Below are 15,148 nucleotides of genomic sequence, written 5' to 3' on the forward strand. Positions count from 1 at the left end.
GAACATTTTATCCAGAAATATGACCAGAATATACGTTACTAAATAGATGTGTAAAAAGGTAGATAGGAAAATATGAAATGCTTCAGGAATTTGCTGAATGCATCAATTTGGAGCAGCATGGAACACATATTTTTAAAGAGTCCGAGGATTGTTCCACCCAGTGTGGTGTACTTGATTTGTATGATGAATATATCAGAATATATGTTAGAATTATAAAAAATACTAACAGCCAGAAAATATGGAACGCTTCATGAATTCGCTTGTCATCCTTGTGTAGGGTCCATGCTAATCTTCTATGTATAGTTCCAATTTTAGTATATGTGCTGCCAAAGCAAGCACAATTTTTAAAGCTGCTTAACTTCCATATAAACCTTAGGTTTTCTAATTTATCAAACTGGTGGTAATCTCGGTTATTTATTCATTTATTCCTAAGTTTTTCTCAGTCTTTTTTGATATACTGCAGAACTGTTAAAAGGCATGTGGGTTTTCTGTTTAACTATAAAAACTGTAAACCACTTTTGCAACCTTGTGAACTTGCAGTGCATTATGGGAGCAGTCACATGATATGCAAATAACTGTGCTGGCTTAGTAGTTGTCTCACATATTATCTGTAAATAATCATAGTGTTAATCGAAAGAAAGGGGTTGGGTTGGAGGTGTGAGTGCGGTCTTGCTTCTATACTTTTGGGGGGGTTACAGTAAACAGTCTATCAATTGAAATTAATGACTAAATGGAAACTGCTTGGAGAGGCAGACCAATCCTCCTCACCATAGCTCTCAGCAAATCTGGCATTCACATACCTCTCAACTGTCCAACATTTTCGTGGAATGCCCGGATTTTTGACTCATATTTTTTTATCTGTTCCTCATAAAAATGGTTTTCTGGCAAATCAATGAGGATTGACAACACTTAATAATGACAGACATTTGAATTTCAGTTTTCATATCATTCAGAAAAATGCAGACTAGCATAAAAATGTTTATTCTAACAACTTTCTAAGTTTATAAGATTACTATTCAAAATTGTGTCCTTTGTACCCCCATTATTTTTTGCTTTGCCCAAATTTCTTATGCTAACAGGCTGAGAGCTATCTGTCTGGCAACTTCACTCAAGAATTCTAGAAAACCAAAAACAGTGGAATGACAAAGACACAAAACGAGGCAGACATTTTAAATATCACTCTAATTAATTTAAAATAGTTAATTGGAGCATCAAGCTTTGTATCTACACATATTTTTCTCAATAGTAAGAAGTGTGGAACTTTAGTCTCCCTGATTGTAATCCTCAGTGATTTATCCCCCCCCCCCGAAAAAAAAAATTAGGATGGACAGGGTCTCCATAGGGTTACCACGTGTCCTTCTCTATGTAGGGTACCCACTTTGGGAAGTTGTACCCTGAGTTGGGGGGTGTGAAAATGGCAAATGTCTTAGAAATTACTTCCTAAGCTTACTGTGATAGTTCTGTAAAACAATTATTTTGTATTCCAAACGCCTAAATATTTTACAAAACACACCAACTGCTCAAATTATATAAGGGTGAGCATTGATTTAACAAAAAACTGAAGTCCAGTCATTTGCACTGGTTGTGCATATGGTTTGCCCTTCAAGCATTTGAAAAGGTGGCAACCCTAACAAGGCAAAATATGAGGTGAAATCAGGGAGATTCATACGTGTTGTTATAGTCATAAATAAATAACATTAAGAATTTACCTTATATGCCTTTAGTCAGGAACAACACTTAAGGATCTGCAAACAAAAATTTTATTCATACAGCGCTGGGAGACAGTCTTCATAGCAGATGTCAAAACAGTCTCTCTGAACAGAGACAAACCACATTTTTTTATACATTTTTCTTATCAAACCTGGTCATGCACTTTCATTACATTACAATGACTTGTATCCTATAGAAAACTTTGCAAATGTCCAAATCCCTTGTGATTTTCACCTCAGACTTCAAGTGAACACCTTCCTATACATGATCCACCTGCTCCCAAGGGGTCTTGTTTCTGACCTTGGATGTTTCAAACCTGCCCTAGCAACAATGTACTCCTAGCCTGGAGGAGTCAGGCTACAAATTCCTTTGGTAGTAATTGCAACATGTACTATTCTCTCTTATTACATACTAAAAAAATGCAGTTTAAAAGACACCAATACTGTGGCTTATGAAGCTGTATTTTTCCCAGCCTTGCATACAAATTATATTTGCTTTTTAACAATCATACTATAGCATCATTAATAAACTGAAATTGATATACATTTTAATAAGCTGGTCTTGTCCCACAACAGTTTCCTCCCTCTGACACTATCAGTGTCATACCATACATATAATTATATTTGTATTTTTCTTAACTGATAAAATACACCTTTGCATCATAATATTCATCATTAATTTCTGTCAAAACAGAACTGTCATTGATTTGTGCATGCAGTGGCATTTCATGTGCAGGTGAGATTAAACATCTTGTAATCACAGCCTTTAGAATAGAAAATTCCAAAATGATCACAAATATAATAAAAAGTACAATGACAATACCCTGGATTATGCTAGTTTCCAGGGTACCAAAAATACTGCCCAACCAACCAAAAGTGTCCAATTTTTGGATGTGTTGTTCAACTCTTTGGCCCTTTGTTCCATGAAGTTTGACAGTTTTTCATGTTCATCATGATAGTCACTAATATATGAACAGCAATGGCTCCTTATGAGGGCACATGACCCCCCTTTCGCAGCAAGCATTATATCAAGTGCCATTTGATTCTGTAACACCACAGTTCACATTTCAGTCATTTCCTGATTTGCCAGCCTGATGTGATGTGAAGTTTCCTTGGCCACCTCCTGTAGAATTTGGGCAGGTGTGGTGATTTCAAGCATTGTCCTTTGCACTCCATACCCAGGATTAAAAATTGAAAATATTTGCTCTGTCCAGTAGACTGCTCACTTATTTCTCAGTCCATTTGCTGGTGGGTGTTCGAAATGTTGAATAGCAGGAGTAATATAGCCTACAAAGCAACATCCAGACCAGTTTGTAGGCAATCAGGGGTAGGCATGATTACCACAGATGTAGTAATGGTCACTTATCATGCCCATGCCATGCCCCCAGTCATAGCTTTTTAAGTGCAAAGAGTCTAACACACTTTCATGCCTGGTGTCATTACATTTGCTTTTTCCTACTGGTACAGTCCCATTTCTGGCATAACATGCATCTCCATAATGTGCGGTTGCAAGTTGAAGAGACATAACCTTTGAAAATCAGTTGCATTATGCCAGGTTAAGCTGATGTCATTAAGGTCCTTTTTAAATGACACATGCGATGCAGGGAAGGCAATCATAGGAATCCCTGCCTTAGAATGATGAGATGTATGCGAACATATCCAGCAGTTTGTTTTGTTTAGATTTTTGGCATATTGTCGAAGGACCCGCAAGAAACTGTTTTTTCTCAACCAGTTTATGGAAGGGAACAGCAGCAGTAACAAAGCAGACGCACCTGTTGTCACTGGATTCATCATGGGCTGCTACTGAAGTTGACCTCACTGGGCAGATGATTTATCTGTCACACCTCAATCTCCTCTGTTGGGCTGCGATGATTCATCTGGGGTACCCACATGACAGGTTTTCTTGCAATGAGATGAATGAATCCACATTGGTAGTCCTGCACAGCGAACTGCAGTCAAAGTGATGAGCAAGACCTGAAAAGGCCCCTTCCACCTCGGGCTCAGTATTTCCTCTGAAAAATGTTCACATACACCCAATCACCCGATTGTAGTTGATGACAGGGTTGGTCAGGAGGCTTTGGTAATGCTGCTCTTACTGTTCAATGATACTGCTGCAAGATATCAATGAGTTTTTTTCAATAAGAAATCATAGCATCATCTGACAAAGTTAAATCAGCATTTCCCACCGGAGGGTAGATGTAAGAGCCATGGGTCTCCCCATTAATATCGCATATGGACTCAGTTTCCTGGTGGCATTCAATGAGACCCTCATACTCATTAATGCTAAGGGAAGGGCTTCGGGCCACTTCAAGTGGGTTTCAGCACAAATCTTTGAAATTTTATTTTTAAGGGTCCTGTTTACCCTTTCTGCTAATCCAGATGACTGGGGATGGTTGGGACAGTGAAGACTCAACTTAGTATTAAAAGCTTTACATAACTTTTTAAACAGATTATTATTAAAATGAGTTCCTCGATCACTGTTAACAATGCTGGGTATAAAGAATCTCGGTATATAATCAGATAACAATTTTTTAATAACTGTGACTGTATCAGCTTTGCGACATGGGTAAGCTTCCACCCATGCTGCGAACATACACACTACCACCAAAATAAATTGTAAATTATTAGTCTTAGGCATCTGGATGAAATCCAGCTGTATATTAACAAAAGGTCCCCAGGGTAGAGATAAACATGCAGATTTGCTGTTGGCATGTTTTCTTATGTTATATTCCAAGCAAATACTACAATTTTGTACATACTGAAGTATCAAAGAGGAGACATGAAGGGCATACCAACTTTGGGTAATTTGATTAAATAAAGCTGTCTTGCCTGCATGGACCGGTAGATGATATGCCCTTACTAGGTAAGGTAGCAAAGAGGCAGGTGCCAACAGCTGGCCATCTGGATGTGACCATATGCCATCAGAGAATTTTCTACATTCATCCTTGAGCCACCTCAGAACTTCTCCCTGTGATGCTTCAGCTTGAAAGGCTGACAACTTTGCAAAATCAAACACATCATTACTGTTGCAGTTTGTTACTGTTCACATACAAACATGTTTACAACAATTTACTACTGCTTGTTTGGCAGCTTGGTCTGCCAGATTATTACCTTTGGTAACAACATTCTGTCCCTTTTGATGTGCACAACATTTGATTACAGACAGCTTTTTAGCTAACAAACGTGCGTCTAACAATGATTTTATGTACCCTGAATTTTTAATTGGATTTCCTGAAGAGGTGAAAAATTCTCTCTCTCTCTCTCTCTCTCCAAAGTTGCCCAAAGTCATGTACCACCCCGAAAGAATAACGGCTGTCTGTAAAAATATTGGCCACCTTGTCTTTGGCTAATTCACAGGCTTTTTGCAAAGCCACTAGCTCAGCTATTTAACCAGAGTGAACACCTCATCTTTGTTGCAACAATATTGTTTCCTCGGTGCAGACTGCTATTCCCAAGATCAGCTTTCCTGTTTGATCTCTTCCACAGGAGCCATCTACAAACAGATGCATGTTAGCTTTGGGTATAGGAGTGTCCTTTAAGTCCTCTCTAGGAGAAAGCAAGTAGTTAGTTACACACACAATCATGATCTTCACCATTCTCAGCAGTAGACAACAGAGATGCAGGATTTAGAACAGGACAACAGATCAGGGAAATGGATCAGAAAGAAGTGTTAGTTTCTATCTAATTAGACATGCAGTCAAGAAAGGATGAGTTGCATTTCAAGTAATAAAGATGATTTAGAGTGATGGATAGCTACTGCAAGATCCTGCTCTGAGATATTAAATGACCTAGATAACGTACCTGAGGTAACCATAGCTGTAATTTTTTGTTGACACTTTCTGTCCTTTTCCTGCAAGGATAGTTAGAAGATGCAAGGTATTCTGTTAACATTGCTGAAAGGAATTTGGTGCTATCTGTAAATCATTTACATATTGTACTAACACAGACCCACCCAGAAATGTCACATTCTCCAAATCTTTTGTACAATTTGAGAAAATAATGAAGAAGATTCAGTATATTCTTGTGGCAACCATGTTCCAGTATATTGTTGTCCCTTATAAGTGAAAGCAAACAGAAACTGACTGTCAGGGTGAGTAGGTATAGAAAAGAATGCTAAACATAAATATATCACAAAAAAGTAAATAGTTGTAGGTGGTATGCAACTCAGTATAGTTGCTGGATTTGGAACAACAGGAAAAGTAGGTAGTACTGCATTATTTACAGCCCTTAAGTCTTGTACACATCTATAAATATCCTTTCCTTGATTTTTCACTGGAAAAATGGGAGTATTACAAGGGGGTTTTAGCTGGCAGTATTATTCCTTCCTGTATTAGAGACTGAATTATAGGTTTGATTCCCTGTTGTGCTTTTGATTTTAGTGGATACTGTGGAATTTTATGGAGGGATTTTGATAGAGTCAATTTTATTTTTATTTTTACAGGTTTTGCAGATTTTAATATACTTACTTTATTAGCATGTTTAACCCATAAGTTAGCAGATACCTGCTTCAGCAGTTTTTAGTTGTCTATATGCCTTTAAATGGATTTTCTTAAGCTTTTTCTAAGAATTGTAATTAAAAGTCTTTCAGCTTTTCCTGGTTAGGGGTTGCCACAGAGGAACTCCGGTCCGCTCATGACTGGCAGTGGATTTTTACAGTGCCAAGTTGCCAGCCTGGTACCCAACCTTCAGAGAAGGCACACCCATTCACAGGCCTACCTGTATGTCTTTAAACGTCACTCGACCATGGAGAGGACATGCAGACTTCACACAGAAGGCACTCCAACCAAGAATCGAATGGGAAAACCTCTTGCTGTGAGGCAACAACACAAACCGCTGCACCACCGCGGCCTTTTGCTAAGAATTGTAATATTCCCCTTTATTCTGTTGGAACAGCTAGATACACCCCTTCTGCAGTAGTACTCAAAGGAAACAATGTTTTTCTTCAATTGGACCTAAAGAAATGTTTATAGGTTTTAAAACAGGATACGTAACAGTAGCATTTGTTACACCAACTGCCTTTACTTTGTTTTATACTGGTATTTAAGTGCTTTTAATACAGAGCTAGTGTTGCCAGTTTTACCAAGAATAGAATTGGCTTTGCATTTATTTTTACTTTAACATAGGGTCTTTTTTTTTTTTTTTTTTTTCTTTTTTTTAAGTGGCAGCAAAGGGATTAAGATTTATTTTTGTTTTATTACGCTGCTATAGTCAGTACGGTGATTTGCAGCACTTAGTATGGACTTTAAGTTTTTTTCCTGCCAGTCTATAAGCACTTGCTTCATTTGATTTTGTACATGGTTTGCAAACTCTGCACGAAGGCAGCTGCAATATTTGGTTTAGCTTGGTCATTTGGATTTGGTATTTTTAAATGTTTAGCAAACACTTCTTTAAGATGACTCAAATAATCTGCAGGGGCTTTCTCTTTATTTTGCCTACATGCCTGTCACACTTTTGTAATTTAACAATGCTATTCTTTATCGATCAGTGCATTTTCTGTGGGAGTAAAATTTGTTATTTTAGCTTTTTTAAATAACTGTGTTCTTATTTTATTTAAAATAACTTCCTGAAGCAGCTGCTTTAAATCTGTCAAAGTAGGGTTGTAATAGTTTTTTTTTTTAATTCTTCCTTAAACCTTTATGGATGTTTTTTTCTCTTCTTTCAGTTAGAAAACATTTAGACATAGTATGCAAATCAGCATTAGCGCCCCCCCCCCCATTTTTTTAAAGGTGCCAAAAATATCTACTGCAGAGGCAATAGTCTCTTGTCCTATCCTATCACGTGAGTGCTTGTGATGAGCCACAGGAGTGTCAAACACCAGTGCTCCTGTTAGAAAGGTAGAAGCTTGTTGAGAATGATAGGAAGAAGAAAGAAAAAAAACTTTTAACTACAGCTGCCTGTTCTAGAGATGAGAGTTGAACAGGAGAACGAATTTCAGATGTAACAGACCATGCTGACATCATGTTCAAAAATGCAGAGGTCTGACAAACAGCAGAATCTTCTACAGGGGCCACCAATACCAGTACGTATGGAGGTGGGGTGCAGTAGCTACTGCAGGATTGTCATCCTCTTTAAACGTGTCTGCTTTTTGGTCGTCCTTAGTTTGTTCCAAACCTGCTAAGACAGGATAAAGGGATCCCTTTTTACTGGTCTGTACTGCCTTTTTAACCTTTACTTGTTGCAACAATTGCTTATTAACATCCTGCAACCCTCTTAACTCTGACTCCTTTTCCCTTTTAAGTGCTTCACTGAACCAAGAATAAAATGCTGTAATTTGTTCCCCACTTACTTTTCTTTTCTTTCAAAATACCTTTCAATGTCAGCAATTTAGTCATATCATAAGTTTCATTTAATGGAAATACCCCACTAGCACAAATCTTAGTAAGCTGAAACCAGTCATGCAGATATTTGCAACTTACCTTCCCATAATTAAAATACATAAAATATGCAGGTGTTCCCCTTTCAGGGATTTAATCTTGCTTGCTTATCTTTGCTCCCATTTTCTTATTTTATAAATCAGTAATAATAAAAATGTTAGGCTTACCTTACAACTACTGTATCCTGGCAGTTCCAAAGACAGAAAATAACTGTAGTAATCCACACACCATACAGCGAGGGAAAGGTAGGAAGTCTGTCAGCATGCAGCAACAGAAGAGAGGTTTTGATCAGCCTTTTCCCACAGCACCCCCTTGCTTTCGTCCCTGCGCAAGTTCAAAAGTTACAGCTCCAGCATTGCGGTTGGGATAACAGGGCGGATAGGTATTGTGTTCAGAACTGACCACTCTTTTGGACCTTCTGAGGGTATTTTCACACAATCACACTGTTAAGTCCCAGAGTGCTTTGGGCTCATGAATTTATTTTAACAATGCATACCTCTACATCCTATCATGCGGTAGGCTTATGAATTTGTTTTAACAGTATATAGTCTACATCCCAGTCATGCAATGGGCTCAGGAACTTGTTGTATAATCTATGTCCCAGTCATGCAGTGGTCTCATGAACTTGTTTTAACTTTACAGTCTACATCCCAGTCATGCGGTGGGCTCATGAACTTGTTTTAACTTTACAGTCTATGTCCCAATCATGTGGTGGGCTCACAGACTTGTTTTAACTTTATCTTTAGCTTTTAACTTTTTCTTTTCTTTCTCTCTTACATTCATACATTGACAGAATATAAACATGTCTCATACTTCTTACCTTTCAATCCTGAGGGTATCGCCCTCAACACAAGGCGCCTCCTTGTGTTAATTTGTCCTTTACTGTATGTGCACATACATTTACTATACTCATTTACTGTAGGGTCCTCCCACTATTACTTGTATACCTTACAACTACTCAGTCAAACAAAAACACAGTCATGAACTTGTACTACAAACACAGTCATGCACTTACATTTGCTAAAATTGTCTAAAAAAAGAAAGAAAAAAAAACACAAACCAACCCTTTCCCCTTACAAAACAATTTCCCTGCCAAGGCTAGTATGTTTGCACACCCTGAATAGCTGCACATCTGACTCTCTGACTACTCCATACAAAGCAGTGTGGAATTCACAGAAAATGGAAATCTATTCCCGAACTGCCCTGCAGCAATACCAAAGTTCAGATACAGAGAACTGCACCAAATTGTTATAGTCATAAATAAATACCATTAAGAATTTACCTTATATGCCTTTAGTCAAGAACAACACTTCAGGATGTGCAAACAAATGTTTTTTTCTTACAGTGCTGGAAGACAGTCTTCATAGCAGATTCAAAATAGTCTCTCTGAACAGAGGTAAACCACTTTTTTTATACATTTTTCTTATCAAACCTGGTCATGCACTTTCATTATGTTACAATGACTTGTGTCCTATAGAAAACTTTGCAAATGTCCTCATCCCTCATGATTTTCGCCTCAGACTTCACGTGAACACCTTCCTATACATGATCCACCTGCTTCCAAGGGGTCTTGTTTCTGACCTTGGATGTTTGAGACCTGCCCTAGCAACAGCACACTCCTAGCCTGGATGAGTCAGGCTACAAATTCCATTTGAAGCAACTACAACACATACTATTCTCTCTTATTACATACTAAAAGGATGCAGTTTAAAAGACAGCAATACTGTGGCTTATGAAGCTGTATTTTCCCAGCCCTGCATGCAAATTATATTTGCTTTTTAACACTCATATTATAGCAAAACACAACAGCTACCAACCAGTACCAGAACTTGGGTCCACCAAAGAAATTGTAGAGCACAAAAAATGTAAAACAGGATCCAAGGACGACCAAAGAACCCCAAACTAAATCTGTTTTATTGTGCAAATTTTAAAAGCATAAGCACTTTTCAAAGCATTTCTGATAAACATTTTAAAGTCCAGAATTATCTCTGAGAAGTCTTGTTTCTGTGTTGGAATAAAAGATAATCCTTTTTTCAAAACGCTGGCTTCAGCTGCTGATAAATTATGACTGGATAAGTTCCACACCAAACTTTCTAAGTTCTGTTTCAAAATTTCTTCAGCGTTGGTGTCCCTGTAGCTTCCCCTTCGGGTTTCCACTTCATTCGTGTCTTGCTGCATGAGCGGGACCTCTGTTCATATAGGTAAAGGTGATATGGTTAGTGCCTTATCTAAACACACTGTTGCTACAGATACATCTTATATCTTTAAGTTTATGGTAATAGGACATATATATGAGAATATCAGGAAAGGTGATATCAGGAATCAAATTGAGCAATTAGAAGCCAAATGGATAGTTAGATTACGTGGAGATTATGGCTATGGCCTGAATGACAGAGTACCTTTGAGACCTAAACTTAAAGCCAGACCTTTAAATAGAAAATAGTCTGGCTTTTGTCTTGAACCATCATTGTATAAATATACACAATAATAGTGTTTTTATATATATATATATATATATATATATATATATTTTTTTTAATTTTTGTACATATTTTTTTAGTATATATGTGCATATTCATGTGTATATATATATATATATATATATATATATATATATGGTTTTGCACAAATGTATGTATATACTTATGCTGCATAGAGTAATTTAAGATGGTTTATATTTGTAGAAGGCTATACATTTATGCCTGTGCACATCGTTTAATGAGTGTATTTTAAGGCATAGGTCTTTAAGATAGTTAATTAGTTAGTCATGTGATTTTTCAACTAGAGTATTTAATGGACTGATTTTGTAATTGTTTTATGCATCTGATGAAGTAGCTTTGCTACGAAAGTGCTCATGCTTTTACAGTCATATTATAGCATTAATAAACTGAAATTAATATACATTTTAATAAGCTGGTTTTGTCCCATAACAGTGTCAACTGTCCAGATTTTCGCAGAATATCCAGATTTATGCCTCTTATTTTTGGTCTGTCGTACCTCTCAACCTGTTAGTGCCAGAAATGTGGACAAAGCCCAAAATAATGGGGGGACATAGCCCCAAAAATAGGGACATTTTTTTAAATATTGCTCTTATAAAGTTAGAAAGTTGCTGAAGTAACAGGGTTTGTTTTAATATACATTTCCTTAAGGATTTGACGTCTGAAACTCAAATGTATTTCATTATTTAGTGAATTTAATCCTCAGCTCATCCCAGAACAGGCCTAAAACATGAACCAAAAATCTGGAAAATTCTGAAAAAAACTGGATAGTTGAGAGATAGTCTGTTCCTCGTAAAAAATATGTGGTTTTCTGGCAAATCTAAGAGAAATGAAGTCACTAAATAATACTAAGTAATGGCAGTCATTTCAGTTTCAGACTTCATATCCTTCAGAAAATATATAGTAATGGAACATCTGTCATTCTAGCAACTTTCTAAGTTTATAAGATCAATATTTTAAATATGTCCCTGGTTTTGGGACTTTGTCTCCCTATTTTTTTCTGGCTTTGTTCAATTTCTTCCTTTGAGATGTATACGGTAATTTGAGACTTACTTACTTTTCATAATGTTGAACATATTCATAAAACATGGAGCAGTTACTAACAACTTAAACTGTGAATTTCCCAGAATGGTTAATAATTCCCTTCTTGATTATAAAAGTGCCCTTGTTTAATTCAAGAGAGACAGTATTATTTGTTAAAAAGCTTAACAGTGGACGTGGAACACACTCTTTCATTGTGGAACAGCGTGACACGTTCCTTATGAGATGATCAACAGTTGAGGGGTACGTTCCTTACAGTATATTGACCAAACGTATTTCCTTAGTAACCGTCTCTTTCAACAATCTACTACTACCCGGAAGAAAATGTTTAAGTTTCATGTACCCGGAAGTAGTAGCTTTTTCGTTTTGTATTGTAATTGGTGTTGTGTGGGCTTGTTGATTTTGGTTCGATGGTCACTAATTTGTCAGTTTCTGATTTTGAAGAGACTACTTTTAGCTTGTTTATAAGCATAACCGGAGATGGCTAAGAGCTAAATGGAGTGTTTAACCATGGCAGAAGTTGGGAGTGGTCACTCCCTGCTGCAGGTGGATACCCAGGTACAATTTTATGTGTTTGAAAGTAGTCTGAACGTGCGTGTTTCACGACCTGTCATGGAACAAATTTACAATCTTTCTATCTAGTTTCAGCAGCGCAGAATTTCTGCTTTGAATTCAGGGTGTTGGACTTTTTACGCATACTAAGTTTTTTGTTATTGTATTTCCTTCTTAAGTAAGCATTAAGTATACAGGATCGCTGATTGTTGCTCTGGTATTATTAGATTGTCCAACCACCAGGGACTTGGGGTGGAGTTGAAAGAACGAGTCAGATGCGAGTACGCTTTTGCTGTACATTCATATGTAATGCCAAGTGTTTGTAATTTTCAGTTTCTTGGTGTTAATGTGTTTTATTCTGCGACGTTGCATTATAATTATATTACAGAGGCTGTTGTTGCGAAATATGTAGTTAGGATATTTATTTTTGTTTACACTAAGTGCATGTTGTGTCGCAAGTTTTGCTTTAGGTAGCTGTGGTCAATTAAAGAAAAAAACTTTTCTTGGTCTGCTTAGATTTGGGGCGCTCTTTAAGGAAAATGGGGAATGGATAATAGAGTTCTACATTTGCTAGTTAAATAGATAGGAGTTTGACCTGTTTAGCCTGCTGATCTGAGTAGATCAGATTTTTTTTAGTCACAGTGATTTTGAATAAGCTTCTGAATGTTCCGTTCATACCCCTCAACTTCTTGGCACAAGAAATCTGGATAAAACCTAAAGTAACGGGGAACAGAGGCCCAAAATAGGGACTGATTTTAAACCTTGCTCTGATAAATTTAACGGTTAAAACTGGAATGTTTGAGATTATTAAGTAACTTCAATCCTTAGGGGTTTGCCAGAGAATTCCAAATTTTATAAGGAGCAAACTAAAAACCGGGTATAAATCTGGATATTTGAGAGACATGGTAATTGCACTGACCACTAACAGAGAGTTAAGTTTAAATTGTATGACTGCATGTGTTGCCAGTGGAGCAAAACAGTACTTCCGTGTAGTATCACTGCCCTAAAAGCTCTGCAGATTGATCTTGACCACCCAGAGAAAGAACATCGTTAGTTAGGGCAGTGTCTCCTCCGTAGAAGTGCTGACAGTCCATTAACAATTGCAGTACTTTTGGGGGGGGGGGTCACACACTTAATGCATTAATGATCTTGGTTGTAGTTAGGTGCACAGTTATCTTTTTTTCTATTCTCACACTAAGCAATACCTTGCTGATTGTAAATACTGCTCTGCAGTGGATGAGCATTGTTTTGTTCTCGGCTGTTTGCCTGTGTAAAAATTATTTAGTGTTTTAAGACAGAAAATTAAGCATTACTTTTTAAGTTTCTCTTTAGGTGCCTTGGTGATGTGATGTGTCTGTCTGAGCTGAGAGTTTAGTACTGTTTTTAAGAACCGTAAGATGAGGAATGCCACCTGCATGGGTGCATCTTGCAGTAATATCCAGTTAGTCTACTCCTTAACTAAGTTGACCTATTAAAAGTAAGTGCCAGAAAAAATTCTAACAAACTCCACACATTTAGAAAAGAAGTGAAGACTAGTTGGGTAAATGTTAACAGGTGGAGTCTTTTGGCATTAGCCTTTGACTTCCTGCTGTTGGGAGGGTTGTTAGTTCATATAGTGGTCACTGGTTAAGATTGCTGACTCTAGGACTAATACTGTCATCTGGTCACTCTGTATGTAGTTTACATGTTCTAATCATGTCTTGGTGTGTGTGTTTCTGGGTACTCTGGTTTCCTCCCACCTCCAGAAAAAAACATTCTGGTTGGTTGGGTGCTTTAAATTGTCAAGTACTTGGGCAGAAAAGGGTCAGAGATAGATCAGTTCACTCACTTGATTAATAAGTGAATACCTTTACAGAAACTAATTTGGCTGCTGCTGAGATTGCTAATTATTGTGAGCTGTGGTAAATTGGGTACTTTGGGTCCCGAGCATTTTTCAAATGATGGCCCCACTATGCACTGTTCATTTATTTATTGTAATTATTTTATTTTTGACCATACATAAACCATGTGTACATTTGGATTTAGTTATAGCTACTTTGTTATCTTTGTACATCTCCGATATTTGGTTATAGCAAGAAATAAAATCCATAGTATTTCAACGCCAGTTCACAAACCGTTACCAGAAAGAAATGGCAAAATACTCCTGCAAAGCAGTACGGTTTACTTAATTCTTCAAAAGTGTGTAATGACTGTTTGTCATCTCTGTGGTGCATCATATATTACTTATCAGGTGCCTGTGTTGTCAGCAGGGTAAAATACTTGCAGTGAACAGCATGAGACACCCAGTTTGTATGTTTGTAAAGACTCATCCCTCTGTCTCTAATTTACTCTCTCTCTCACACATATTCTCTCACACATATGCACACGCTTGAGAGTTTACAAGTAAGTCAGTGTTTTAATTAATGCTAAGTCATTGATTTGATTTGAGAAAAATACCAAATTTGTATACTACAGGTGTTTATCAAAAATAAGGATACACAGCATATACACATAACTGCACCAGAAAATTTACTAGCCCATCACCATCAAATGTATGCTTAATTCATAGTAATATACAGGCATGTGCATTTTATAGTTGGTGAAACTGTCAGTCATGCATTCCCTGGTTTTTATATTCTTGAAAAGGAATCACTTGGAACAAGTGGTGAATTTCAGTGTACTTTGCTTCACTTAGTGGATTCTTTCTTGTCAGTGTCTTCAAAGTCTTACTTTATTTAATGCTTCCCAGATTGCAGACATAACAATGAGAATGCAACATGGAAAGGACCAACATGACCCACTTGCATTTACTATGGCACACAAGATGTAAACATTTCAGTGATTTAGAAGTTCACTGTATAAGGTTGTGTTAGACATTAATTCTAAATTTGAAAACAGCACAGGGAAATAACAGTTGTTGCTGTAAAGTTGGTAGTGTCAACATCTCTGGGCAAAGCAAAGATAATTGGGGATAAAGGTCCCAAATTGAGGGCAG

The 15,148-nt window shown here is 37.1% G+C and overlaps 1 non-coding gene across 1 annotated transcript; it reads right to left on the reverse strand.

Annotated features, from left to right (window-relative positions):
* Positions 1-232: 232 nt before the first annotated feature.
* Positions 233-339, reverse strand: LOC122802215. Its single transcript, XR_006364901.1, has one exon. It is a non-coding gene; the product is annotated as a U6 spliceosomal RNA (small nuclear RNA).
* Positions 340-15,148: the final 14,809 nt, after the last annotated feature.

This window comes from Protopterus annectens, chromosome 1.part0 (assembly GCF_019279795.1).
Source record: "Protopterus annectens isolate FY-2018-M chromosome 1.part0, PAN1.0, whole genome shotgun sequence".
Classification (NCBI taxonomy): domain Eukaryota; kingdom Metazoa; phylum Chordata; order Ceratodontiformes; family Protopteridae; genus Protopterus; species Protopterus annectens.